Source organism: Aythya ferina (assembly GCF_964211825.1).
Source record: "Aythya ferina genome assembly, chromosome: 3".
In the NCBI taxonomy this organism is placed as follows: Eukaryota; Metazoa; Chordata; class Aves; order Anseriformes; family Anatidae; genus Aythya; species Aythya ferina.
In genome coordinates, this window is record NC_140298.1 from 62,405,135 (window position 1) to 62,430,886 (window position 25,752).

The window sequence follows — 25,752 nt, forward strand, 5'->3', positions numbered from 1 at the left end:
ATGCTTTCAACCACAACTTTTATCAACTCTTTGAAGTTTTATCATTCCATGGTACAAGGGTGGCAATACTCGGAGGAAGCAGTGAAAGACTGAATGGGAATTAAAAGCACTTTGCACTCTCAAGCAAGCCAGGGAAAGAATCCTATTTAGCTTCAGGAGAGCACTGCCAATACTAACAAAACATTTGTCGTCTGGCACTACATGCCAGTAGGTAGCGTACAAACCTGCACGAATGTTTTGACACAAGCTAAATGGGCAAAGTTTGAAGCGCCACTTGTATCTGCCATGGTAGCTTTTCAGTTCATTTTGCACCATCTCCTGAATGTCAGGATAAAAAAAAAAAAGGCAGGGGGAGACAAGGCAAAACAGAAGTCAGAGCTTCGAAAAGAAAGGTAACTAAATTTGTAAATACCGTATGTTAAGTATCTGTCTAGTTCTCTCTATCAGCTTAACTCAAACAGAAAACTTGGACACTACATTTATTTTATTTTTTTCTCCAGTTTCATGCCCTCTGAAAATGAAAGCTTAGTATATATCAGTATATTCACCATCCCAGTTAAGTCTTATCACTCCAAGAAGCAGTACGAACCAACATGCGCTAATCCAGAATCAAAGCCAATTCCATAACCACTACACAGAATAATTCTTTTTGCAAGCTCCAAGCTCCCTTCTCTGCTCTTCAACTCCAGCTATATCTGCTCCAGGGATCTTGGGCATGAGCCACACTCACAGCTCATTCCTGTAATGAAAATGTTCTCTGCTCCCAGCAACTATAACTTAACTTTGCCATGTAAAAGAGCCTCTCTTTCCAATTCTCATGGCTTTGGGAGATATTTTTTTTTTGACTCATATCACAAAGCCTGCCCATTCTGCCTTGATTATCTTATTTTATTACTATCTGTAGCCCTGGCATTTGTTTGAAATTTTGTTAAAAATAGGCAGTTGCATAAAGAATGACTAGTACAGCAAATGCTGCACTGAGCAATATTATATATTTTATTGCATACAAAGTTGGTATGCCAGAACCAACAAAATCAATTATTTGGGTCTGAAAGCATATTTTTCCTCTCCTGCTTGCAACAGTGTAATCTTGGCAGAAATAACTGAGAAAAGGAGCATGGCGGTAGGCAAGAACTCCTAATAACGTAAGATCATGTTTGGATCAAGTGCTGTGCTGTGGGACACATCTCCGGGAAGAGAGAATAACAATGCTCATGTTCTCAGTGTGTGACAAGGGTACTTGGCATACTATCTGTTCGGCCATCATCCCAAATTACTAATTACCTGTGCCAGTGTCCTTGTCACACTGAAAAAGTCTGCTTTTCCCTGAAGATCTGCGAGAGAAAAATTAAATCAAATGCTTTCCCATTTGTTCAGAGTGGCTAATGAAAAATTCATTAATGAATACTTGGGCAAAAAGGCTCTCTCTGCAATTATAGCACACAGTCATAAAAGCCAATGTATGATGGCTGGTGAATATTTCTCTGCAGAAGCTGGCCCAACAAAGCTTCCTACTTGGTAGTGAGAGGAAGTTCTGAATAAATATTTGTTTTCCCGTATTTATTTCTACACTGGGCGAGACAAGACAAAAGGATGTTTATATGCTGAACTCATTTCAGATGTTGCTCTTTGTGCACAGTTTGGTCTGTAAGGTTACAGGGCTTTTAATCTCACATACATTGTGGATTGTATGATCACCACCATCATAATGAAACCAGACAGAGTTTACTTCCCGTTCCCCCACCCCGACACCGGGACAGCATGCTGAAATGAGAGAGTTAGTCATGTAAAACTGAGCTAAGAACGCTATGCAACATGTCAGCCACTTGGCTCCATCCCTGCCTGAAACGGTGCCACTGGAAGCGGCTCCTGCCAACGCGCCACCGGGCTGAGCGGGTCAAGCAGCAGCGTAACCCAAACCAGAAAGATCAGAAGATGTGAGATTTAGCTTGTCTGCAGGAAAGGCAGATGACAGTCCCTAGGTGTTTCTACAAGTCCTTTTGCTCTAGGCACAATCAGATTTTATTGAACCGTAATCCTAGATAAGTATATTGAATCTTACAGCTGAAGTCAATTACAGCGTGCTAAATGGCAGGCTTCCTGATTTGCTTCTTCAGGAAATCGCTTCTTCGGTATAAGATCATATTAGTTCAGCAACTAGTTACATGCCGCTTGGGCATGGTGTTGAAACAGCAGTGGACAACTAAGCAGTTTGCCACGCTTTCAGGCATCCCGAGCTGTGAGCAGACCAAATTCCTGGGCTTACCAGCTGGAGAAGGGATAAGCATGACAAGCAGAGAGGGGACATCCACTGACAGCACCACCACGTCTCAAACACGGCCGTGTTCTCTTGGGGCTGGGGACTCTGAGCTGACCAGTCTGAGAAGGGACGAGACATCACTTTTCCTGTAATTGAAGATCCTCACACTCAGAGGCTAAGGTTAGATGCAGCAACCAACCCTGAGCTGGTTCTTTATTCATCTAAAATGGGAGTACCTCGACCAAAATCAACAGGGTTGCTCATGGATCATTCCACAAGACGGGGAAAACTAGGTGCTGTGAAATGGTGGAGAAAATAACAGGAAAGCAAGGTGATGACAGCTGAAGAAAAGGCCACCTGCCCAAAAAAAGATTGACTGCCGTTCCGGAGTAAGGAACAAGTGGAGAAGGGTGGACCTGGGAGACGGAGGAGGGAAGAGTGCACCTTGGGCCACTTCTGCAGCCTACCAGATGCGAGTCATGACAGAGTCATGACATCTCACGAAAGGACCAGGATAGAGAGAACCGGTAGCAGAAAGACGTCTGGGTGAGTAGGGGTCTGAGAGGAAGGCTGGGGAGATGTTTCTGTGGCCACAGAAGGACTGAAATGTGGCAGGGATGGGAGGACAACGCAGGTCCCAATGAGGAGGATCTCTTATTAACCCTGGCAACACAGATAAAGGCAAGGATCAAGTCAAAGGAGGCTTTAAGAAAACAGGGACAAAAAAAATGGGAAGGCAGTAAGAAGATGGGAGCACAGGAAACATAAAGAGCTGTAAAGAGAAAACAAAAAGTGAATATGGTCTGAATGTGTACTTTCAAGATCTCATCAACGGCTGGAGAAGAGCATTAGTAAGAGGAGAAGAAAAACAGTGTACAGGGCTCCACGCCCTCTTCCCAGAGAAAAATAATTCCTGTAAATGCTGAGAAAAGTTTAACTATCAACCCACAAGAGATAAAAAGGACACATCAAAAGGCATGTGACTTGTCATTTCTGATTCCTTACTCAGAATTAGTATCAGCACCATGTGAGATTCATATCAAAATCTCTTAAATGAATATTGCCTATCGGGCTGAGTGGAGGAACAGAGAGACTGAAGGCCAGCTGTAGTGCTGGGCTCATGGGACACCCTCAGCAGATACAACATAAACCTTGCAAGGTGGCCAAGAAGGTGATGGCCAGCTCCCTTGCACTGCCTTCCTCAACTGCGCAGGGTCACCTCTGGTAACCTCCTGAACAGGCTCAAGTGTTCTCCAGTTTCTTTCTTACACACAACCATATTTAAATGTCAAGAGATCTCTGTGTAATTCAGGAGATGACAGAAGCTGCGTTTATGATCCAGTTGGGTTTGTGTGGGTCGTGTGTGTCAAGTAGATAGGAATGACTCAAACTATGAAGAGGCAGACCGTGAGGAGAAAGGTGAGAGACAGGGAATATTCCAACTGCCTGCCGCTGCACAGGGAGAGCCAAAATCCATGAGAAACATGTCTGAAAGACCCAAAAAAGGGGAAAAAAAAGCAAACAACACCTTCCTAGATTTGGAAATCACTTTCTCTACTCCTAAACAAACAAAATGCAAAAAGCATGGGTAATTCTTCTCTGTCAGGAAGCTCATCCCACTCATGCAAGTCCCTCCCAGGCTGGCCCTCCCCATTGCAACATCCACGTCTTTCAGATGCACCAGTAGGCTTCACCTTCCTGACACACCTCTGGAAGGGAGGAGGATGATCTCTGTTATAAAAATGAGGAAGTTGGTCATGGGGCAGATGAAGGAGGTTGCCTGAGAACACACAGGAAACCTGTGACTGAGGCGGGGAACTGAACCCAGACCATGAGTTCCAGCTGGGTGCCCCGTCCAAGCTGGGTGGCCAACAGACCACCTTTTCTACCGGGGCTTTGAAATTTAAGTTTGGTGTGTTTTTTAATTAATGTGTCATTTGTCTAGCCACTACGTTTCGTTTCACTCACACTTCTGCTTTGTGGAAGCTTTTTATTCTGCTTCTTTTTTATTTTGCCTTTAAAAAACCCACAAGTGAACATTAAACAGAATTTAAACTTCACTATTTGGTTTTCTCCCCTACCAGCATCGGCCTCTCTCTAGGTCTCAGTGTTCAGTGTCCTTTGTTTGTGTACCCTGCGCTCATAATTATGGCTTGATCAAAACGTATCACTGATTTTCAAAAGGAGATTTCTTATTCACAGTTTCAAAGAATTACAGCAAATGCTTACTGCAAACAGCAGTGTTGTGAGGCAACAGACCAGACCTGGTGGGAAAACCAGAGCAAGGAGATGCACAAAAAAGGTAAGTTCCAAAGTAAATGCTCCAGTGCTGCTAGGAGTTACATCAAAATGAGCAATCAGCTGAAGAAAAGCTACCAGTAAGCCAACGCATGAGACTGCCTAGAATGTTTTAACAGTTAGGCTAATGAATCACTGTGTACATGTGAGCAATGTTCTTACAGTCAGGGTACTGCAGCTAACTAGTCTCTCTGATGGGTGAGAACAGTGTCTCTTCCATTGTCATCGCGACCTGTGGTTTAATTGATATTTGAAAACCTCTAAAGATCTTCCAGTGAAAGGCAGGTAACATACATTTCGAAGACAAAATTCTGTGGTATTACAGTATTTGCAACAAGTCAAACCATTATTTCATGAAATAATTCACACTGGGTGAAACACAAGAAGTTTCAAGACATGGAGAAGAAAAAAATATCAGATTTCCACTTGTGTGTAATAACTAACATAGTAAGAAAGAAAAAAAGACGACAGACATTTGTGAGAAAATGCTGCAAAACCACGAACTTTCAAAAGTGCCCAGAATGCTATTTTCAGCTCATGTGGATGCAGCCCAAACTATCTACAACTAACCAAGGTGCATCAGAAGAATGTCATCATTCCACTTCCACCACAGCGTCATTACCTTTTGCCCATTATTCACCCAACTCTGTCAAACCCTACAAAACAACCTAAGACTTTTATACTTCAAGCAGCTGAGCAGCTGCAAAAATAACCCTCTAAAAATATTTAATACTTAGTCCCACTCAGCAGCTGGAAAAACAATTACTGATTGAAAAATTCAGTGCTTGATATTACTTAATAGATGGGGAAAAACTATTCCTGAATCATAATTAATGTTTTTTTTAACCATTTAAAAGCATGCATCTGCTGTTTGAGGCTTCACAGAGAGACAATATGTGGCTTTCTGGCACCATTAAACACACTAAAGCAGTTGAATTTGAGGGACGTGAGGCAGAAAGCCATGGTGGAGTAGGGAATCCTTCAGGGACTTGGTATAACTGAGACTGCACAACTACCTCAGTAGCATGCACCCTGGGACACCAGGTCTGAACCCAGCCTACGACTACCTCAGGGTAAATTAAATAAATGCAGAGCTCCAGCTCCTGGTGCCACAGGGATTCAAACACCGTGACACACGATGAAAGAAAATACAGTGGTAACAGCAATAAAATGAGGCTCCCCTCAAAATGTCCACAACGCCAACAACGGGGCCTGGTCACAGTGGGGCTTCCTGCTGGGAAGTGCCGTGCCGCCATGTCGGAGGAGACCAGAAGCTCTTGTGACACCCAGAGGTGCCAGGCACCTGCCTCCCCTGCTGGAAACACCACTGGCTTGGGTTGGGGCTTACACTGCAGAAGCAGACAGACCGTGTCCAGGCAGAATGCCAGCCAAAACCAAATTTCTGCAGAATTTTCCCCAAGCAACTCCCTGACTAACTGTCCACTAGCCACATCAGAGGCATCGCACCCTGGCAGCAACCATGCCCTTTCTAACTCTTGTTCACGTCCACCCATCTTGAATCAAGCTGAGCAGTTGCCTGGTAGGCATTGAGCGATGATGAAATGGCAGTCAGGGCACCTGGCAGAACTGAGTCAAGGATTTTTGTCATGCACAACCTCACCTGGGAAGGATCCAGGTGTGCCAGTTGACTACACTGAACAGAAATCCAGAAATAAAACCTATTCCAAATAAAGCTCTCAATTGCTTTACCACTTGGGTTCAAGGACTCAATGTTGGAATTAGCACTTTTTTTTCTTTCTTTTTAAATGGGTTTATGTAAAGCAAATGTAATCTGTAGGGAATATTTTGCAAGGTGCTAAGCAGTTTGAGCAACCTGTATAATGTCCCTAACTGTAAGTGACTTGAGCCCTGAATCATTCATGCTCCTGCCCTTTTTCTCTGAAGTGCCTGTATTATCAGGGGCCATTTCAAGGGAAATACACTTAAGTCATAAATACCTCTCGTATCAGGATAACCTGCCTCATCAGCGGCAGAAAAACAAAGGCAATATAAAAAGAAATAAAATGGTGTAAAATTTCATGTCACAAACACACCTAAATGGATTATACTTTCAAAAGTAACTGTATAAAATGGCATGATGAGGTTTTCTTGGTGTACTTCTTGAAGTTTTCTAGTACGATGTTACTAACTTTAAGAGTAACCATATTCCCAATGCCATGTCGATGCACTCAATGCAAGTGGCTCTTAATCTGAAACTGGGTCTTGTTCATTGACATATGCTCATTATGGAGACAGACAGCTGACCAAATTTGCTGCCGTTCCCAGTACACTGAGGTTCCCTACCCATACCGACAGCATGTTGGTAGACACAAACCAGTGCTCTTTTCAGATCGGTTAGGGCACCTATCCATGATGTATTTTGAATTCAGATAGGCAGATCACAGTTTATGACCCAAAGCTAAAATGCTGAAGCACACAAAGGCAGGCAGGGATGAACACTAAAAAACCCATGTATGCCACAGAGTGAAATACTGCACCGGCAAATGACAAAATAGATCAATATGTACTTTGCCAGATTTGTTTCTAGACTTATAAGTAGCTGTCTATTCTTGGAAGTGTTTAGGTACTGTGCTGTGCAGTTTTTAAGCAAGTCACCAAAAAGCCTTTAAAGGATTTTCGATAAATGCTTCAGACATGGCAGTCTGAAGCTCATGTTCTCATGGGCACTGCTACTGTCTAGTAGATATTAGTAAAACTATGAAATTATAAGGAACAGTCAAAACATCCAGAAAATGCCCCCAAAATAATGAAACCATTTTATGCTGCTTTTGAAAAAATACTTACTTACAACACAGTTCTGGAAGTGATTTCCAAGCAAGCCAACTGCTGCTTTAGACAGTTTACTGGATGGTGTGGCTCAGCTCTTTCATACAAGAAGCACCTACAGTTATATCTGGAAAAGGAAATAAAACCAAAATTCTTTGTGAGCAAATACGCAAATAAAGTCATTTTTCTTTCTAAAACCATAATCAGGTTAAAACCAGCTTTAGCAGGACTATATGAAATTCTCATGCCAAGCTTCAAGTGTGTTGTCCATTTACAGGAACAAGCACTGAAGCACAGTCAAAGCCGACCTAGGAGGCTGGAGCTGAGAGCAACCGTGCTTTGAGAACAAAAACATGCTGAACGTATCAAAGCAGCGAACAACCTGGCGCAGCTGTTTTTCTCATCTAGTTCTACTTGAAGCATTCTCAGGAAACGCAAAATGAAATACTGGCGTTAGTGTCAGAAACCTAGGTAATTTCAGCAGGGCCAAGAACTCCAGGCACCAACTTCTTTTTCTCTCTTGAGTGGGTGTTCACTTGTAAGTTTTAGACATGTTAGCAATTCAATGACTGAACGAATTAATGTTCAACCTAACAGTCATTGTTAGGCTGGGAGGTTATTACTGCTTGTTCTGTTACAGTGACAGATTAAAATAGGTTTGTATCTGAAAAGTTGTTTTCCACAATACATATTCCCTGACTTTTCGTACCAAATCATTTTCTTCCATCACGTCAACCCCTATTGTGTGACCCATCACTGTGAACTCCGCCACAACGGCTGGGATGGGCAAGGAGAAACACCACGGGGACAGACGAGGAAGAGATGGAGCTCAGCCCCTGCTCCTTCTCTTTGGGCTGCCATCTTCTTTTCTCCAAGCATTTTATGTCGCTTATACGAGACTTCTCGACAAAGGAGCACACTCACATTTGCAGGCCATGTTCTACTTTTAAAGCAAGCAAACAAAAGCACAACCCAAAAGCAAAGAGAGGGCTTGACTTCATCCAGCTACCTAGTGAACAGAGGAACCTGTTCACTATCAGGCACTATTTCCATGCACAGGATGGAAAGTTGTGATTTCCCAAACCACAGACTGGAAGGCAGGATCTTATCAGTGGAAAAAGCAAGCACCAAATTTCAAGGTTGAGCTGACTGGTATGGAAGAAGAAAAAAATACCACTACATGTCTAATTTTTGCAGACTCAGATCCATTTTGTACTAGTAAATGAGTTTTCATCCTTTCCTCCTTCATTTTTTTTTTTTCTTTCAGGGTAGATAGCAAGCTGCTGACAACTCACACTGTACTAAGAGCTGTTCACACCGCACAAAGTGTTTACCACTCACAACTGATGCTAAAAATTAATTTACAGCACCACTACAGAAAGCTTTGACAAATTGTCATGTGTTGACACAGTCATAAGTTGTTGGTTAAAAAAAGTAACACTTCCCTCTTCTGCCACCTCATGTTTGAGATCAGGGATGGGCACATTATGCAAAGTTTGAGGGTTTGTAAGCTTCACAAATGTTTGGGCTTCACAAAACAAGCTAGGTTGTGAAACTTTTTTCTCTTACAGTTAGGCGTGTGTTTGTTGCTAAAAAGACTCTAGTAAGAAAAAAAAAATATCCTTTCTCATCTACCAAGATCTGTGTGTTGTGCAAAACCAGGAGAAAAGGCTGTAAAATAAATAACCCTGCACGATAGTTGTTCTTCCCATGTGAACGATAAGATCAGACCCGTGACAAATACCCAGCTACTCAGAGCTGCAGACACCACCCACCTACTGTAGAAAGGAAAAAAAATATATAGCTGCAAGTAAGAGTTTTAATTGTTCTCAGCTGTCACACAATGTTATCTTAAGTGAACGCATTTATTTCTCAATTCTTCTGTATTGCTCTATAAGAAAAAAAAAAAAAAAGAGCAGTGGTGTTCATCAGACAAGGTCCAATTCGATTTCCGTGTACTCAAGATAGTAACCATTAGTCAGCACTTGTGCCCGCGGTGGCTCTTAAATTTTAACTCCTCCTTTTCTTGGTCAGGGCAGGATAAATAACCTGTCTTGTTTACACAGCAGAATTGGTAATGGACACAAAGGCAGTTTTGGCTGAAAGGAGAAGTGTTTCAATAGTACTGTGCTAATGTAAAATGTTAGCCGCACCCTGGACTAAATCACGGCTCAGAAACAAGGCTACGGCTGGGGAGAACCAAAGCAATGGGAGATAAGCCAGGCATCCACTTGGTCAAGGTAAAATGACCTGAAGTTATCTTCATCTTTCTTTTCTCCTAAAGTTTATCTTTAAGCTGCCCGGCGCTTCTGAGAGCCATCCATGTGAAGCCAAGCTGACGTACTCCGATGTCAGTAACAAGCAGGACGTGAAGACTGCCAGTGGAAGAAAGAAGAAAGGAAGATAAGCTGGGCCCTACATCAGGCAGGAGTTGGAACACTAGAAATATTTAGGGCAGCATGACACAGCACAGAAAAAGACTGTCAGTCAAGTGGGCTTCATGGGGAGCACTGAAGTGCCACGTTTTCCACCAGCAATCTATCCTTCCAACACTGACAGCTCTCATTCAACTCCACCACCTTCTGCAGCACACACTGAGCAAGAATGCGAAGGAAATTCATTCAGGAAATTAACTTTGCAATACAAGGAATTTATTTCCCTCACCCCCCTCCCCTCAACATTCATACAAAGGGGAGATGCTTTGAGTGGTTCCTTACCCCTGAAGAAAGGCAACTCTGTACCTTCGTGAAGGTGATCCACTCACCCTACCCTGTGCCTGCAGCAGTGCAAGCAGTGATGCCTGTAATTTCCCTACAAAACCTGAGGTGCGTAATCTCAACCATAAGGAGCTCCTGCAATACATTAAGTGGATGAAATTTCATACAGACTCCTCGCTTGCTCACACCTCACACACCTTCTCTGAACTTTTTTTTTTTTCTGTTAAAATGCAGAAATCTCACACCGCACTATTCGACTGGCTTTATTGCCAGTGAAACCAATACTGTGTGAACTTGCTTTTGAGACCTTGACTTCACATTAGCGGTGGACTAACACAGCGATTTTTGCACAACACACATGTAGAAAACTGGTAGCTCCCCATGGACCTACTTGGGCTAGCAGAAAAGCAGCACATGTCCCAGTACAGAGTTTCTTTATGACCTGAGATGTTACTCTGAAAAACGACACAGATTACTCTCTGGTACATCTAATGGAAGCAGAGACATTTACGTCATTGCACTCAGGATGGACATTATCTCGTGCTGCTGATTGGAATGATATCATCCATGATTAATTAGCTTAGATTGATGTACATTTAGAAAAGCAATCAAGAGGCACCTCCTGTCCCCCATCGATAAAATCTTGCAAAATCTCATGTAGGAGCACACGCCTGCTTTAACCAAGGCAGGGCCAGTGCAAGAAAATCTAGAAGGGTTCAGCAACTGGGCAATGCAGACAGGGACACTCCTGTGGCCTCCCTAATCCACACCTCTGTGCTGCCCTTCAGGTTTTGGCACAGGGAGGATGGATGGCAGTGTCTTGGCCAGTCTACATCCCACTGCTATTTGCATGGCGTTAGAAGATAGCCACAAAGATGACGCTCAGCCCAGCAAGCCCTCACCAAGATTTCAAAAGTAGAAGGGAACATATGAATCTGTCCTGCTCTCTTGATGAGTAATAGTTGGACTTGATGATCTTAGAGGTCTTTTCCAACCTAAATGACTCTATGACTCGATGATGCACAAATGTTGCCGAAGGGGTGCAATAAAAAAAAAGTGCAATAAATAAACTGAGAAATGAGTTGTATTGACACTGCCTGCACGTGATGCAGATTGAGTGACACCACATCTCTGCCTAGAAAGGAAAAAAAGGAGAGGTGCAGCTGTCTTGTTCCCTGGGCACCACTGTTCCAGCCAGTGAGGGCAATGCTGGGGTTTAAGCCGGCCCCTCCTCTCCCAAAGCAAGAGATGTCAGTGGCTACGACGTGGGTAATTTTCCTGTCTCTGCTCTGCACCCGTCTGTACATTGCTGCAAAGGTCACCGCGTCATATCTGTTACACTGAGGCCTGCCGCCCACCAGCAGGCAGGGAAGCAGCTTATCTGGGCAGCCTGGCAGGACCTCTTGCGAGCAATTGGGTGAAGGGGAAAAAACCTTGCAGCTTTCTACAGTGTGGGGGCTTCAAAAATAGCTCCAGTTCTTAAGAAGGGACTGAGATGCTCAAATTACCTTGAACTGAAAGGATCTCAACCTACACCAGCTCTGCTCTGCAAAGCCCAGAGACATCACTCCCTTTCTGACTCTCCCTCTCCAGTGTGGGAGAGGGAGCGCTGGGAAGCGACAGCTCTGTAAGCATGAAGTGGTGGGGAACAGGATCAGATCTTCCTTCGTGCCTCTCTGGAGCACACCTTAAGCTTCCAGACCTCTCAAGCAGAAGGAACCTGGTGGCTCTGTGAAGAGTTTAATCACGGGAAAACCAGCATCCACGTTTCCCCTTTTGTGGGCTCCATCAAAAAGGCAAGCACCCCTCGGGAGGCAGAGTGGGAATTGTCTGCCCCCTGCACAGAAATGTACCCAGACACATGCACATGGGCCTCCCTCTCCTCTCCCTCTCACTTTAAGCCTTTTTCTAACTGCATACATTACTGTATTTTTTCACAACTTTCTTAGCATTACATCTGTTGTATGCTGCGTAACAATCAATGCCAGCATTATCTATAGCATTAGCAAAGAAGCAAAACATGTAATTCATTGAAATAGGACTCTCTTCTTCCCCAACTCCTCATAGCCATTTTTGGCTATGTTAAATAAATCCATCTGCTTTCCTGCTTGACTTGAATCTACTGTGATCAAACCTTTACCAAAGCTAGAAGCATTTTGTTTCTAACGAATATATTCCCATGGCTGCTCCCAAGTCAAGACTCTGCTTCTGGCTTAGACAATGTCATACAACTTTTATTGTAACGCAATGCTTACAAACAAATGAACTTTAAAATTCAGTTAAATGACAACACTCAGCTGAGGGACTCTGGAGGCTTAGCTATCACAGGAGCAAAAATCACTCTTTGTATTGCTTTTTTAGAACTGATGGTAGGATTCTCCGGATGTTTTTGAGCCACCTCATGCCAGAAAAATAACTAGATAACAAAGAAAACCTAGAGATATAGGGTTTTGTGAGACCTTTAGCAAAAGTGTTTAAATCAGACCATTTTAGTTAGTACATACTGAAATCCTCAGATCTACGTCATGTGGTGCCGCCTTGCATATGCAACCTGATTATGAGCCAACAGAAGGAACCAACTCCAGAGATCAGAGATTGGTCTCACCTGCCAAAATACAGCACTGCAGCTGTATTTTTATTTATATACAGCTTTTCCTGACCTTTCCATCCCCAGCGACTCCCACAGGAGAAAACATTGCAGGAAAGGTACCAAAGAAGTTAACTGGTAGCATATGATTCATCTTCTACCCCTGCTGATAAAGACAACTCAATGGAAAGAAGAACATATGCCCCATGTCCTCTCAGGTGTGCTCAAGGAGCAAAGTGGTGGGACACTGCAGGGAAAACCTCTGGCACTTACCCCCAAAATACAAAAGAATCCCAATTTCAGGAGTTGCTGGCGTGCAGTGAGGACATGTTCAACACACTGTCAGACCGCTCATGTTCAACAACAAATGTTGAAGAGGCGAGTGAAGGTTTCACTCAATCCTAAATCAGTCCAGTTCCTGTCTTCCCAATGGCTTCCCTCACCATCAGAAATGCTTTGGTTTGGATTTTAGTCAAGTCTGGTTTACAGTTCTCAAATTCAGCTGTTAAAAAAAAAAACCCTGCTGGAACGCCTTACTCATTACGCAGCCTTGCAAAAATTATTAGCTATGTTACAAGGCATTTCCCTTTGGGGACCAGAAAGGGTGAAGAAAGGGGATGGAGAGTGACAGTCTGTGGTTTCTAATGCAGCAGCAAGAAAATAAATAAGTAAGAGGAATACAGGATATAATGTGTTTACATTTGTCAAAACAAGTTTCCTGGAGACAGTGAGGGTTCATGCTGCTGAGCTGTCACTTCTGCTAGAAACTGCTGCCTCATGCTATCGGGAGGTCAGTCACTGACCTACTTTCTGATAGAACTGAATTAATTTGCTACTTCTGTACACAAACCTTTTTTTTTTTTTTTTTTTTTTTTAAAGGGATACTCAACAAATTCTTTAGAAGTTGCTTTTTAAACCAGCTTGGAGCTTCACCTAATGGTGTGCAAGGACATTATGCTCCCTGGCATAGGGCCCACTATGCTCGGTCTGCTTATCCTTTTGGAAAAATCCATACAGAATATTTTTAATGAGTTGACACAACAAATAATGTCTGTCCTTTTTGAACTCTTACATTACACTAACACTCAAATGCTTGCGATATAACCTATTACAGACAATAACGGAGGACGGCACTCAAATAATGCTGTTCTTTGTCCAGGCTGCTCCTGAAATAGATGCCTACTGCAACAGGATTAGCTCCCCAAATAGACAGATGCATGACATGGCATATTTATAGGATTAAAACACATGGTTATTAATAGGAAACAAAATGAGTAGGCGAAACTTATAAACTAAATACCTGTTGATCCGATCATCCCCTGCACAGAGCCACACAGCAAACATCTGCACTCACTGGGAGACAGTGGTCCGTCAGGAGCTCTTACACTACAGCATTATACTCAGAAAGTGAAGTGGCAGAAGTAGGAGCAAAAGAGGTGGCATCTGCCTGCATGATTTGCTTAATGGCTACATGGACAGAGATCTAATGGCATTACAACTAACACCTGCATCAGGCCTCTCAGGCAACCTGTTCTCATACTTCTCCATCTTCCACCTGCAATGTGAAGATAAGGATCTCCTCCAAATGCTTGGCTTGGTTAGTGCTGAGACACTGGGGTAGAGACTTGCACTTTACATTCCCCAGGGTCCAATATAACAATAAGGGAGGTACTACTGACTACCAGACAATTGCTAGTATCAAAACAGATTTATGATCACTTGAGTTCTTGGACTTGATGAGGCTGATGTTGCCAAAGATAACTATGCTAAAACTAGCACCTCCAACTTCAAGTGCATTTCTGTCAACCTTTTTAGCTTTCATCTCTGCATATTTACAAGCCCCAAATCTGAAGTTCAAATAAATCCAATAATTCACTCAAACCCACCAGGATTTGAAAACATTAGGGAAGTGTCAAGATGTCATCGAGCTTGTTCTGCGGAAAAGAGTACTTTATAGTTTCAGAAAGAAATAGACAAGGGAGCTATTTAACGAGATGGTGGCATATTGAAACATGGAGAGATAAGTAATTAATAGCTACCTTCTTTAAGTGAAAACTTTTCTGAGTGAAAGATCAGTTTATATGAAAAACTACAAGTCAATTGCTGCCATTTTGGGTGGATAAGAACTGTCACACGTTAGCATCTCCATTACCATGAAGAGTTTTACTCCTCTGAAGCAACTCACTAAGCTCTTCACATAAAACAGCAAGTGGGAAGCAAGGAACTAACAGAAGGAGATACCAAAGAAATGTCGAAGTTCACAACTATCATTCTAAGGAAAAATGTTGTAAGAAATCCATGAAAGTGGAGGAGACTCTCCCACGAAACGTTAAAGCTAAGGCAACAGATTCATTTTAGTCCCTAGGTGAAAGAGCAATTGCATGACTGTATAGACACCATCACTGGGATTCAGAACATTGGCCAAATAACTTCTATAGGTTGGTACCTCAAAACATTTTCCTATTAAAAAGGTCCAATATTCTACTAGGACGTCATTTGATTCAGAACCCTCTTCACCTTCGTGTGCGGGTTTCTTTACTAAACTTCTATACAGATTCCAGTTGAATGCATGGCACCATAAAATAAACAAAAGGGGAGAAAGGGAAAAATAGTCATGCTCCAAGAAATAGGAAGTATAAATTCATTAATTAAGCATTTAATTCTTTTTTATCTCTCATGTCTGCCTCCACAGTTTAAAGTCTCTCTTGGCAATCAACCAATTTTGGGATTCACTGCTGTCATGCAAATCATGGCAGTACTTTAGCTAAAAAGGCACTGTCAAACATAATGAAGTTTTCCTTCAGCTTGTACCCACACTGGTGCTGCACACAGCACACACACGACTTCGGAGAACTACCTGGTGAGGTGGGATATCGGGCTTTACCTACATGAGCTCACAAAGACTGCAACTTGTCAGAAGTGGCAAGGGCACAACTGTTTCATCTAGGTCATTGGGACCACATGCCATAGGAACCATACCAGAGTGTCATTTATTATGTTACCACTAACACCCAGTCTGCTTTGAAACATATTTGAGAATTTTCAGTCATTTTCTTGCATTTTCTTTCCAACCTTGCAACCACAAAGAAGTCCATCTGCACACACCTCAAAGACATACTATAAATATGGAAAAATTTTCCAGCACTTCCCCATTACGGCTCAACTTCCTTGCTGAACCAGGGTCCCCATTCCCTGTCCCGCACCCAGGGCTGCTGTGCACCAAGCCCAGGAAAGACACGCCTGAGGGGTGCCAAACTGGGCACATCTCTCTATTTGGTGTTTTAACACCTTGCTTTCACACTGGTCCTACTGCAATTGGTGTTGCAGTAGGGCAAGGGTAAGTGAAGCAGTCCAGTACGCTTGAGGAGCATTTATTATAAGGCTTTCCAATACATAACGATAGGAATCTGCTGACTCAGGTGAAGGTGGTGCTGATGTCCTCACTATAAACTCCATTTACAATGCACATTTGGCTGCTTCCCCTGACCTCATAGAATCCCAAAATGGTTTGGGTTGGAAGGGACCTTACAGGCTATCTAAATCCAACTCCCCCGCCATGGGCAGGGACACCTCCCACCAGAACAGGTTGCTCAGAGCCCCATCCAGCTTGGCCTTGAGCACCTTCAGGGATGGGGATGGGACTTCTTCCTGCTTCACCCATCCCCAGAAAGCTGTGGCCTGGTGGCCGACACTCCTGCTGCTTTGACTCCCAGCAGCGAAGGAGGCCACAGGCTCTGTGGGTAGGGACCGTAGCCCTACGTTGAGGCAGCACGGCCCACTCGGCCTCTGGGCAACGCTGCAATGGAAAGGGCGATAACCCAAATGCTAAAGAAGGGCAAATACTCAGTCCTGGAACAACAGCATGCTTTAGGCTGAACACCTGGTGGCCCACAGCTCGAAATAGAAATTTGTGTGACAAAAACTGCATGACATGAAAGTCTGTAGCAAAAAGAAACCCAGCAAGCTGCGCTGCTTAGAATCTCATTTTCCAGCCCCTGGTGAAGTCCAAGCAGCTCAAACAAGGACCTGTAACATCGCTCTATGAGTAAAAGCTATTTTAAACTAATTTTGGCAGCTACCAGGAGCTGTAACCAGGATGCCTTCCAGCGTTTTTCTGAAAGCAACTGCTGGCCAGCAGCATGTCGGGACAGCCGCTGGCTCCGTAAGGGAGGTGCCGACACCTCCTCTGCCACCCAGACAACGTGCACGGGGTTCCTGCGGCCCAGAGCCCGTCCACACAGCTCCTTGGACAGAGGAAGAGTATCATCGATAAAACCTAGACTCTTCCAAGTTCAAGAAGTTCCCCTTCCTTAAAATGAGTGTTAGAGAATACCTAGTAATGAGCTGCAAAGTCCTTTTTTTTTATAGGCGCTCGCTTGAGGTGACCCCCCGTAACTCATATCCACTTTGTCACTTCACCTTTCCAAACTTAAGACGGTAAAACAGCTTTTGCAACTGCACGTGATCATGACACTTCTGAAGTATAAAAACATCTTGCGTATTTTTCCATTTTTCAACAGAAACGAACATCCCAACCCAGACATGTGGACTGTGATATCCATTTGCTACCATTTCTGATCCTGGCCACTTCTGCACCAGCCCCCAGAGACACGTGAGCTCGAGGCAGCTTCCACAAATGCCAGCACACCCCGAATTTTGTGGGAGCACAACTTGTCATTGAGAAGGCCCTGAGGCAACACAAAGCTCCCATCTCAGCTTCCTACCTGAGGATGTGTGGTCAGAGGACAAGGTGAAGCCTCATACCACACAGTATAGGCTAGAATGCATTAAACTTAGTATTTACGGAGAGGTCTACAAGAACTAAATGCCACTTTTCCAATGCGCACCACAGGAACATGTGCATCATGAGAAAGGAGTGGTGTAGTGCATCTGCGTTGGAGGGAGGGAGGGAAGGAGGTCAAGTAACACAACTTGGAAACAAAAAGCAGGAGAATTTTATGTGGAGATGGCACTGCAGGAGGAGGGGAAGAGGTTTTGTTTTGCACAACCACAGCAAGGCCTCTGGGGACAGCCACGTGCAGGGGAGCGAGGGGGACGGGCAGGAACACTGCTCACATAGCTTTGCTGGCAGAAGATGAGGTGGAGGTCATGTCCTTCCTAAGAAAACTTCTGCCTGCACTATCACCCAGGGCAAGAGTGGCTGTCCTACAGAGAAAGAGCAACGCACTCGCTTGGTCAGCCTACGCGACCCAGGGCTGAGCTTATGGAAAACAACAAATCCCAGGAAGCGAGGCTGCTCCACGCAAACCGGACACAGACAGACTGCAGCAGCTGAGATACATAACCAGAGTGACATAATGTTCGAAAATATTTCTGTGCTTACTAAGACAACAACAAACTGAACCCTGATGCTGTATTTTGGGCACAATAACTAAAGCTATCTTTAGACAGGGAAATGAGAAGTATGTGCGTACAGATGTTCCAGCACGCATGAAAAGCAGAGAATTGGAAAAAGCGCCGACTTCCAAGGCTCATAAAAATGCTTGCTGTAAATAAGGGTGGGAATAAATACACCAGGCAATGCTGAATCAAAACCTAAAAGAGCAGGCAAGAAGCCAGCAGTTGGTCATGGACTGGTCAGGTTTAATGGCTGAACGCTTCCCTCAGCTTCTCTGCTTCTGATGGATTTTTTGCAGGTATTATTCCCTTCTGTCGACCCTCCCTACGTTTTACTCCTTCTGCCAGCTTTTTCATGCAGCTTTCTGACTATCTCACTTTTGCAGATCCTCTCCTGGATGCGTGATTGAAGCTATAAATTCACATCTACACATCTGTAACAAAAATAGTTTTTCTAAAAGCTATTCTTCTTCCCTATCAATGGTGACACAAATGATATAGAGTCACCAGCAATTCGGGGGTCTTGCTGCAGCTTTAAACACCGACCAAGACAGAGAGTAATGCTCTGTCTCACAAGGAAAACAGCAATAATGGAACTTTTCGCTTTTTCTTTCTTTCCTTTTTTTTTTTTTTTCTTAATATAAAGCTGTTATTCTTGGAATCATTTCTATTTCTGAAGAATTGAAAAATACGAGAGGTAACCTCAAAGCTCTTGCCCCATGGAAAAACTATTATTTCCTAAAGCAAAACATAATTATCACCTCTCTCCAGAAAAAAAAAACTTGGAGTCCATTAAGAGAGGGCAGATCTAATATACCATGACCACTGCTCAGCTAGTAGTAGTAGAAAGAAGAGGGTAGCAACTAACAAAGTACAATTTACACATCCCTTGAAAAAAAGTTCTCTAAGTAGGACATTAAAGATAAGGACAGATGCTTCCATATTTGCTTATGACCGGGCCCTGCTTTTAGTAGAAAAGCATTGTACTAGCGGCAGGGTGATGGGCAACCTCAGAAAGGAAAGCAAAAATGCACCAACAAGAACAAAGACAGTTAGCAGAGACTGATTAAAAAGAAAAAGCAAAAGCAAAAGGGGGGAAGTGTGGCAGATGGAGAGTGCTCGCAGAGGAAGCTTGCTCATACTACAGAGTATTTGGACATTTTAAAGCAAAGTCTACCCCCAGTGAGCGCCTCTGTTAGCCTCCAGGAGAGCCCAGGAGCTTCTCTATTTGCACCCAGGAAAACATCGCTCTGCTTGCAGCAGGTGCATGGAGCCACCACGACCACAGCGTGACAGCCAACCCCTAAAAGGATGCCCATATTTCTGCTGTTGTAGGGGTATTTGCCATGATCCTTGTTAAGATTTTCACACCTAGCAAAGCCACTACTGGTTTTAATGAAATTCACACACACACACACGGTGCTTGGAGAGAGGGGGTAAAAAAGAACATGAAATGAAAGTTCAGCTTCCTTCAAATAAATTTGTTAGCAGGTTCATCATCATTTTCTGACAGAATAATCTTTCCATGGTGAATTATTTCCACTGGAAAAAATAGGAGACCAACAAATTGCTGGATATAATTTATGCCTTAAATAATAAAGCAATTAATGGCATTTTAGCAGGAACACATTCTTCTCTCCAGAAATAAAATCCGTATTTCATCTCATCTAAATTGCTTGGTCAGCTTCAAATGAGTGCAATATAAATCTCTTTCCCATACTGCTCCTGTTATCTATGATAAAGAAAAGAGACAGAAGGTAATCCTGTGTTCTGTATTCACTGACACATCATTTTCATGCTACACTACACTGTAATTTATTTCTAATGGGATAAACCTCTTGTAGTCTTCCCGCTTTGTTCCGACACACATACATCCCCAACTGGCACTGAGATGGCGGGACTGGCAGGTGCAGCACCCAGGGACCATGTTCTGTGGAATTATGATGTCTGCTGCACATTTCAGCAGTGCTACAGCTGTGAAAATAAACAGATAGACTGTATAATTAAGGTATGCTTTTATTCTTTCCCACCCACTGCCTCCTGAAAGCAACGCAGTCAAAGAATTTGACAGTTTTCAGTACTTCTCGTAATTGCAAACTAAACTTTTAATTTTGCATCTAATCACTTTGAGACAATCCAAAAAGACACGCGGAGCTGGAGGATTTTGAAGAACGTGGAAGTCAAATGAAACCGAGAAATGCTTACAATCTTATCCGTAACAGAGATACCACTTAATATGAATGAAAATATCTTTAAGCTCTTTCTCCTGTCCTGACCAAGAAAAACACAAGAAATAAGCAAACCAATGTATGAAAATCACACTGGTGCTCTGAAATGCTGCAAAGGCTACTTGTATTATTTTTGTTTAAAAACATTTCCCGCATGATTTAAGAGAAGAAAAATGAGATAAAACCCTTTGTTTTAGGTTTATAAAAGTTGTCTTTGAATTAAAAAAGTCTGGACTTTGGGCCAAATGGAGGATACCAGTTATTGTTGATCCAATCCTGAAAACAGCTTGGTACAAACAGAAAGCTACCGAAGGTGCTCCTGCAGAAATTAATGTATTTTTAGAAAACATAAATGTTTATTTTTAAAACTTTTTTCCTGTCAAAATGTGCAAGACTACCACAGAATACTTAAATCTGCTGCTAGTTAATAAAAAATATTATCAAGCACCACAACTTAAAGAGAAAAGACTCTCAGAATTACTGTGCCTTTCACCCCATCTCTCTACTTCAGCTCATCAGTATACTCACATAGACAGTGCATTTTGCAGAGTAACCTAAAATATTAGATAATTAGCCATTCACTACTTATCTAGCTAATTCGGTGACCCTGTCGCTCCAGCAGTTTCCAACAGGATTAATCTCATGTGATTCAGATGCAGTGATGCAGTGACTTACGGCCAAGACAACCATCTCTCCAGATCTCCTTCACAGGCGATGCAAAGTGACAGTCCCTTCCAGGGCACACTTCACAGCCATTTCAGGTGCCCATCTTAGAGAAGGGGAACGAACCCCTTCCCTGCCTACAGAAAGGCTGAACTGCTGTGCTGTGGCTGTGTGTACCTGGATAAATCCCGCTCTAGTGCTACAGCAGTGTGGGGTGAAGCCAGGGAAGGAGAGAGGAGAGTTGGGTTCGGTCTCCTGAATCCTGGTTGCCCACAACAGTGGTACAGCAGTTTGGCCAGCTCCAGCTGGAGCAGGCTCCTTGGTGCACCCTGAGCCCCAGTGCAGGATGGTGGCGGCAGCAGCCAGCCTGCAGGGGAAGGCCAGCAGAAATCTAACGCTGCTCCACACTGCTTCTCGGCGCACATTACGAATCTGCCCTGCTAGCTCTGGTTTACCAATAGTTCATGCTTCAGAAATTTGACAAAACACCCCAAAGGCTAACTCCTGCTGAACTCCATCCCTGCTGCCACCATCAATTTACATTACGGCTTCGTTGCAGGGCCGTATCTGCAACCGCTTATGCGAAGGGCCCGAGTGACGTGACTGAGCCGAGCGGTGCCGGCAGAGCTGCTTGCCTCTGTGCCGGGTCACAGGGGACAGCAGCGGTCTCGAGGCGGCTGGCTACCAGTTAACAGGGCTTCCAGTTGGGATCCTGCAAGCTCCCTGCAGAAGCCGCCTCGCCAGATGCTGCTGTGCCTCTGTGGAGCTGGGGAAGCCCCCAGGCATCTGGAGCAGCCCCCGAGCAAGCCCTGGGGTCTTGCAGCAGGCCTGTGCTGTATCCCTCCCTACCTGCAGGGCTCAGCACCAACCCCTGATCTGATGTCAGCTCCTGTGTTCCTCTTCTCATCCCAAACTCCCTCCTAAATGCAATCCAGATGAGCTCCTTGGCATGGGTAATGTGTGCAGCGGCTGCCCTGACTATCTGAAGCCCCGTTCAGCACGCGAGTTTAAAGAGAGCGCAGAATCGTTTTAGATAAGACTGCTCTTCACTGTGGTTGGAAAGGGACTCCCTTATCACACTCCCAAGCTCGTACTCTGGTTTCTGAACTCCCCTTGCGAGGGAAGGCAGCGTAACTCACACCTATGACGACGCAGGAAAATGCTGTGCTTTTATTTAGCTGCTCGCGATGCTTATCGCTTCTTGCAGGGAAAACGCATAACCTTGAACTCAGATCTTGGCTGACAAAGAAAAGAGCTTACTTTGCCACCCGGCAGCTCTAGGCATGAAGGATGGCTACAGGTTAGGTGCGTGGGGCTGCTCTGCACAGACCAGGAGTCACAGGGCTACAGAGAAAGACCCCTGGAGGAAGAACAAGGAGGGGTACGCCACAGACCAGGTGTGAGTGGTCGTAAATGCCCATGAGGCATGTGCAACTAGGCCAGGAGGACGAAATTCAGCAGGAAGATGTTGGGATTCTTACTGGGAACAACTCCACGCCAGGGCAGTCGGGTTTAGGCACTGGGCTGGGGCTGGGATTGCCTCACCTCAACCCTGTAAAACCAGGCTGGGTGAAAAGGCTGGTGGGCAGAGCACAAGCAGAAAATTAAATAAACCTCCTCTATCTTCAATTTCTGACCCGGAAAAATCTGCTCGTCATCCAGCAGGCCAGCGACACTGCCAGTAGGAATGGAAATTATGGCTGCTTGTACACTAGCGAGGGGGCAAAGGAAGAGCAGCAGGGGTGAGCTTGCACAATTGGCCCGGAAAGAGGAGTGCAAACCACTTTGGTTGTGATACACCACAAGGTGCAGAGCTGCACTGACAGAAGCACAGAGAGCAAACAGGGGCTGGTAGCATTTCTATGAAAGCAGAGCTTACATAAAAGAAACAGTTAAAAAGGTTGAACAGCTGAAGTGCTATTTGTACAAATGAAGAAAGTCTAAATAAGAGTGTTTTATTTTCATCCCCACGTTCTACAAAGCAATCTAAAACTTGCTAACCTAGACCGTGTTTTGTTACTGTAGTAACTGCCAGCACTTGAAACACCAAGCTAAAAAACACAAAACTGCCTTGTCGAACACGCAAGCGCCCCATAACTGAGGAAGATAAGGTTTAGCTTTCACGTCCGAAGACGGTCTGTAGCTACAGCCACATCATCTAAGGTCACTTTTAAATAAAGCTACAAGCAACTGCTTTGCTCCCACAGCAGCCCGTGGAGCACGGGCTTTTTTCCTATTTCCACAGCAACTTGCTTCACCTCCTAGTCCCTGCAGACAGCTGTGAAACCAAAAGAAGTAGTGTGCTGTCCACTGTTCCTAATTAAAATCCCACAGTCTTGTGGTCAGAGAGGTCCAGAGAATCAGTGGGGTCATGTAATTTGCTCAAGGGCAGACGAAAAGCACAAGAGACCAGAGATGACGGATCTTCTGGCTGGTGTGTGCGATGCAGCACTCTGCCACTGTGGCCAGGAAAGCAGTCACTGGGAAGCTCCAGTAACATTAAACACTCTACATTTGCAAAGCAGAAAACACCACATAAGTCCTGTCCGCTCAAGTGAACCAGGAGTAACTTTTTTCCAAATCCTCCTTGCAGCTGCAGATGTTGCTCTGGAACCAAAGACGGCTCCTCCGCCTGTGCCTATCTTTAGCCAGTCCGTAGTTTTTCTGTATCACTGGCTGCCAGTAAGTTTTCACACTCCAAGGAATATCTGGTCTGACCATTTGTGTGTTCCTCCAGCTGCTCAAGAGCCCATCTGCTCGGACAGGCTTCCTGGCTTCGTGCTCAGCACATGACCCAAGTGTTTCCATCGCTTACCCTGGGGAGCTCAGGGAGCACAGTGCTGCTGAAATGACAGATCTGTGACAAATCCACTCTGTCTGATACCCAGGATTTTGCCCAGGTATTTACTCCTGGAGACACGAGGTGTCTGCCTTCCTTTGGTGAGTTTCCAACGCTCACATCCACATGTTAAAATGGAAATAACATCTGAGTGGAAGACTCATAGTTTGGTCTTTAAATTTATATTTTCAATGACTAATTTTGTTTAAGTTGGTAAACGCAGCTGTTGCCTTGCCAGTTGGTGACATTTCCTTTTGGACTTCCCCACTGGTTCGCGTGCTTCTGCCAAGTCATGTAAATCGACTCATTCCTTGTATTCTTTTGCCTTTTTATATATGCTTCAGTTGGGATTTGCAGAAGTTCTCCTGAGATTTGTTTTTGTAAGTAACTACTAGTCCTGCAATGCTAGACAGTCTTTTGGTCTTTATTTACATGTCTTCTGAATTGCCACTTAGGCATGACATGCTCAGGTTACTGTATCTAACCAATTTCACTACATTACATCTAGCTGTGTGTTTTTTCATGGTGACTTGGTCATGTCAACACCAAGTCAACAACAATCATAAAGAGGTGACAGAATGTGTATCTTTTTTACGTTTTATCTTTTTTACATTGTGTTTTCCAAAACGAATGATTCACTGGCTCTCCACTTATTTCAATGGTTGAGTTTGTCAAGACTTAGCAATTATTATAAATGCATACTTGTAAAGAGTAGATTAATCTCCTGAAAAAGGTGATAAAAATACGGGCACCACTACCCCTAAAAAAAAAAAAAACAACACAAAGAACTGCATCATACTGGCAGATAATCTGCCACAAGCTAAATAACTGGAGAAATCCGGCCATTCTTTTATCTCCTGAATTGAAATGGCTGAGCTGAAGCTAAAAGAGAAACAATTAGATTTTTTTTTTCCACGACGGTACCACTGAACGCAACGCAACTTCTCTTCAACTGTTTAAATTGCTTATGTCACCCTTATTTTTTTAACCGGAATACAATTTTACCATCTTTTCTTTTTTCCATATTCCCACCTTTCTTGAAGAATTCAGCAGCCACTCCTTCAATCATTTTTCGTCTCTACCTGCAGCTCCTCCAAATTTTCTGTTTCTCCTGTCTGTCGGTACGCTGTGTGCATCTCTAATTCTGCATTTTCAGTTCCTTTAGCAGTCACAGGCACTCCTTCTGTCGTTGTCCCTTTTTTGCTGTCGCTAAAGAGTTTCTCCTTGTTAACCTCAGACAGGCCCATTGGGTGGTGGCAACTTACCTGTTGAGCTCATGCAGACAACAATGAAGGCGATAGCTTTTTCAGCAACTAGGTCAGCTTCTTGGGCAAGGCTATCCGTTTTATTTCTCTTGTGGCCCTCTATTCTTGTTCTGAAATTGACTTTCCTGCTGCTTTTGCTGGCTGTATTCAAACGCCTGCTGTTGGCTTTGACATTCCCACCCTTTGAAATACACTTGCTTATTCACTATTTGGGTTTGCTTAGTGGAAAACCAGTTACATTTTTAGCAATCTAAGCTTTGTTCACTTGGTAGTAACAACAAAAGAAAATGATTTTTTTTTTTCTTTTTGGTCCTGTCAAAAAAATAACAATCATTTCTACTGCATGCTCAGATCTGCTGAAGATATGCGCCAAGTTTTCCTCTAATACATTCAAACCACAACAATTCCACCGATTGCTTTAGGGACATCTGTACATAGCAATGCCCACGCACCAAGAAGAGCCTTGATAGCAGGCAGAGTTCTGCCAGATCCCATTTTATTGCTTTAGAGACAGAAGATGATGCTTGGCCATCAATTCCTCCGTTCCATCATCATCCCCAACCCCGACGAGGAAGTCTCCCCATTAGTAAGCAGATGTCAGGCTGAGGAATTTGGTCCAAATCTGCTGACAGCTCTTATCTCATCATAGTAGTTGTCTGTTGGTAACACTGTATAATTGTCATTTCATGTACTGTGTTTGAAATCTAGTTCAGAGCAATCGACTGCTAATTGGTTCCCAGTCTATAAGCT

General features: G+C 43.8%; 1 protein-coding gene across 3 annotated transcripts in view; it reads right to left on the reverse strand.

Moving 5' to 3' along the window:
* The window catches only part of BACH2 (BTB domain and CNC homolog 2), a 190,039-nt gene that overhangs the window by 97,707 nt on the left and 66,580 nt on the right, over positions 1–25,752 (reverse strand). Inside the window, exons 1-2 of one of the 3 annotated variants that reach the window (XM_084514369.1) lie at positions 9,499–9,599; positions 7,364–7,472 (exon numbers count right to left, since the gene is read on the reverse strand). The gene's annotated coding sequence lies outside the window, so the exon portion shown is untranslated. Of the gene's footprint in view, positions 1–7,363; positions 7,473–9,498; positions 9,600–25,752 lie in introns of those variants that run through there. The other 2 variants (XM_084514370.1, XM_084514368.1) reach the window with 2 other exon arrangements.